The sequence below is a fragment of the Dipodomys merriami genome, unplaced genomic scaffold (assembly GCF_024711535.1).
Source record: "Dipodomys merriami isolate MVZ:Mamm:240054 unplaced genomic scaffold, mDipMer1.0.p SCAF_310, whole genome shotgun sequence".
Classification (NCBI taxonomy): domain Eukaryota; kingdom Metazoa; phylum Chordata; class Mammalia; order Rodentia; family Heteromyidae; genus Dipodomys; species Dipodomys merriami.
In genome coordinates, this window is record NW_027204605.1 from 907,983 (window position 1) to 912,364 (window position 4,382).

At 32.8% G+C, this 4,382-nt stretch overlaps 1 pseudogene; it reads left to right on the top strand.

The window, feature by feature from the left end:
- The first annotated feature begins 1,018 nt into the window (after window positions 1-1,018).
- On the top strand, window positions 1,019-1,730 carry LOC138841258 (protein cornichon homolog 1 pseudogene; annotated as a pseudogene).
- Window positions 1,731-4,382: the final 2,652 nt, after the last annotated feature.

Consider the following 4,382-nt stretch of genomic DNA (forward strand, 5'->3'; position numbering starts at 1 on the left):
AAAAAAAAGTCCCTTAGATTCTGATTTGAAAGAAACCAACAAAAGCTAGAACTGGAGCTGTGGTACAACCAGTTAAATTATATCCTTGAGAAAACTAAAACAAAAAAATAACAAATTCTGGGACAGAGACAGGCCCTAAGTTCAAGCCTTAGTATTATCACCAAACGAATGATTGAATTAATTAATTAAGTAATTAAATATAAATTAAATGGTCACATGTGGCTAGGCAGGTAAAATGTAACATCCGTGGTGACTGGATTGTGTATTATTTTGTAGTAAGACAAATTATCATTTGTACTAATCATTAATTTTTTATTTGAACTTTTTTTTTGTACAATAAACCCTGAATTTAGCACGCATGTATAGGTGTGTGTACATGTGTGCATATGTGTGTATGTGTATATGTGTGCATGTGCTGTTGCAATGTTGCTTGCCAATGTGGACAGGGTGAGGCTGAAAAGAGGTAACTTTGTTGCAATGTTTTTATTTATCAGTATTCTGTCATGTCATTTCAGTTGGACCACCCATTTGTACATTTTATTTGTCAAATAATATCATCAGAATCAAAGGATTTACATTAAGTTAGATAAAAGAGACTGCTTTCAGCTCTTATTATATGTTAGGTGAGAAGATTCAGACATATTTAGGTAGTAAATTAGTGCTGTAAGATGACTGTTGGTACAAAATATGTATTTGACCTCTTAAATTTGTTATACATTTAACATATGTTCATGGAGTGAGTTTGACCAACTGGACCAAATAGTTATTGCTCTTTGTTAATTCCCGTGAAACACAAACTGGATAAACTCTTTCTGGCTTTCTGTTGAAAATAACTTTCTTTGTAAGATCCTATCTATTCACACTAAAATGATTAGGATTAATCTTGTGCTTTGTGTTCTACTCCCAAGAAAATGAGTTATTTTCAAGTGTTAATAGTTTATAATGGAATCTTCATATCATAAGAAAATTTTAGGAGGGAAGTGAATGGTTTTACCCAGAGGGCCGCGCAGCGCCTCTCTCTGCTGGCACCGGCGCGGCTGCCAGCTCCTCCCTGGCCATGGCGTTCACGTTCGCGGCCTTCTGTTACATGCTGGCGCTGCTGCTCACCGCGGTGCTCATCTTCTTCACCATCTGGCACATTATAGCATTTGATGAACTGAAGACTGATTACAAGAATCCTATAGACCAGTGTAATACCCTGAATCCTCTTGTACTTCCAGAGTACTTCATCCATGCTTTCTTCTGTGTCATGTTTCTTTGCGCAGCAGAGTGGCTTACGCTGGGTCTCAATATGCCTCTCTTGGCCTATCATATTTGGAGGTATATGAGTAGACCAGTGATGAGTGGGCCAGGACTTTATGACCCTACAACCATCATGAATGCAGATATTCTAGCATACTGTCAGAAAGAAGGATGGTGCAAATTAGCTTTCTACCTTCTAGCATTTTTTTACTACCTATATGGCATGATCTATGTTTTGGTGAGCTCTTAAAACAACACACAGAAGAAATGGTCCAGTTAAGTGCATGCAAAAAGCCAACAAATGAAGGGATTCTATCCAGCAAGATCCTGTTTCCAGGAGTAGCCTATGGAAATGATCTGTTTCTTTTAAAAAATGACTCCTTATTTTTTAAATGTTTCCACATTTTTTGCTTGTGGAAAGACTGTTTTCATATGTTATACTTGGATAAAGAATTTAAATGGAATTACGTATAAATTAATATAAAATGATTACCTTTGGTATTGACAGGTTTGAACTTGCACTCCTTAAGGAACAGCCATAATCCTCCAAATGATTGCATTAATTACTGATGGTCCTTAGTCCATTGGAACCTTTTGTTTATAGGAACTTGTAGGGCTCTTTTGGTTTTATTGAAATGCCATTTTGGTTTTATTGAAATGCCATCTAATAAATTAGCTGTAGATATCAGGTGCTTCTGATGAGCTGAAAATGTGTATCTGACTTGTGGAAAACTATTTAGTTTTCCTCATTTATCGTGTAGATGATTATATATGGATACATTTACAAAAATAAGAAGAATGGGATTTTTTCCCTTTGACTTGAATATTATCCCTGTATATTGCATGAATGAGAACTTTTCCATATTTCCATCAGAGTACTTACTATACTTGCTTTAATTCTTAAGCATAAGCGAACATGATATAGAAATATATACTGAATTACTTGTGAAGAATGTATTTAAAGCTATTTTAAATGTGTTTTTATTTGTAAGACATTACTTGTTAAGAAATTGGTTATATTATGCTTACTGTTCTAATCTGGTGGTAAAGGTATTAAGAATTTGCAAGTACTTTAGGTTTTCAAAGCGAATTGAGAGAGAATTGTATAACCATCTTGCTGTTCCTTTAGTGCAATACAATAAAACACTCAAATTAAAAAAAAAAGAAAATTTTAAAAATGCAGTTTATTGATGACTTTTTAAACCAATGGTATTGACAAGTTGGAGAGTCATTAATTCATGCTTAGTTCTTGGTATCTATGATTTTTAACCTCTTATTCCTAACATTAATGATATTTCAGACTGCATTTTGGGGTATATGAAAGGTAAAATATTTATCTGGGGTCAAAGGTGATTTTTATATCAGTCTTGCTTTAATAACATTTTAAAGTAGTATATTTCTCTCAGAATGTTGGGTATAAAAAGGAATCAAAATACTTCTAATGGTAAACAACCTAGGTGAGCAACAATGTGGAAATGATTGGTCCATAACACCAGCAGTCTGTTTCCATCAGGAATTGGTCAGAACACTCTTTCGGTATGACTGTGTTAAACAGAGATGGGGGTCCCCAGGAAGTGCAGTGTTGAGTGAAGGGATAGAATATGGTTTCTACTATTATGAGCTAGAAATCAATAATGTTATACTTTAGCAGTTCCTTTCACCAGGGATGTATAAATTGATTATGAACTTGGAGTTTTCATAATACAGCTACCTATTTTCTAACAAAGATAAAGTCAAATATTATTAGAGTGTACACAATAATTCTAGGAAATTTTCCTAGAATTAGTAGACTAAGTGCTGGTATTTTAGTCATGAAATAAAATGAGGTTATTTGATACAATGTGAGATGGGCCTCGGGCTAACACTTAAAATGTGTGCAATGCAGTACTAGCAATTCCAATTCTGAAGACTTCAATATCATCATCTGAGATTTAAAAATGGAAGTAGTTCCACTTTATGGGATTATTGTGAGGATTAAGTTAGATGCCGAAGGTAAAGTACTTGGAAAACCTATCATTCAGCATTGGATACTTTCTGTTATTTTATCATGTGATGAATTCTAACATTTTTACTGTGATTTTTATATTGGGTCTATTTACAATAGGCAATGTGATATATTGATATTCATTGCATTGGTCAGTTTTCTGACATTATGAAGAAAATACCTGCAAAGAAAATTTGTGAGGAAGAAACTATTATATTGATTCATGGTTTAAGAGAATGCAGTTTAAGATCAGATGTCTCTGTTGTTTTTAATTATATTTTTATATACATAGTTGTCCAAAAGTATTTCCATTCCACAAATCAGTACAATGGAACTTTAATAACTTTCCTATACCTTTCCAAACCTCACCCCACTTTCATGTTTTCTAGTTTCATACTATCTGCATTGAATATTATGCCTTCATTCTCTTCCTCCATAACTCTCTTTATTCCTTCCCTTTGACTTACGCTCACATCTTCCAAGTGATAGATTCCTGGTATTCATTTTGTTGGATTAAAAGTTCAATTTTATAAGAAATTACACCTTTTAAATACTCCTCTGCAAATAGCATGCTTTGGTTAATACTGTTGTGTAATTGTATCCCCTCTGTATGGTATTTTCACAATAAAAACATCTCAGTTTTATGGTCAATAGATTTTGAAAAGGATGCCATGACTTTATGAAATAAAAATAGAATCATAAATGGGTGTAGTGGCACTATTGCCTCCCTAGATTAAAAAAAGTTCTTAGGCTACTACCTCAATCCTTATACAAAAATTTAAAAATTTTAAAGAAAAAATGATTATTAAACTAAATGTGAGATGTAAAAGTATATAAAACATAAACCTAAAAATTCATGGCATTGGATCAGTTAAGGTTTCTAAAATATGACATGGAAAGCATTAGTGGGTAAAGAAAATCAAGAATAAACTGGATAATATCAATTTATAATCTTTCATATTTCAAAGATCAATATAAAGCAGAAGTGAAAACATATCTAAAAGATAGAGGACACATATTTGTTAATGCTACAATGTAAATGCTACAATGATTCTAAGTATATTTATATCTTCTAATTCTGTATAACTTTTTCTCAAATAGGATATTTGTTTAAAGAACATATGTAAATAGTAGGAGCATTTGAAATAAGTTCCTC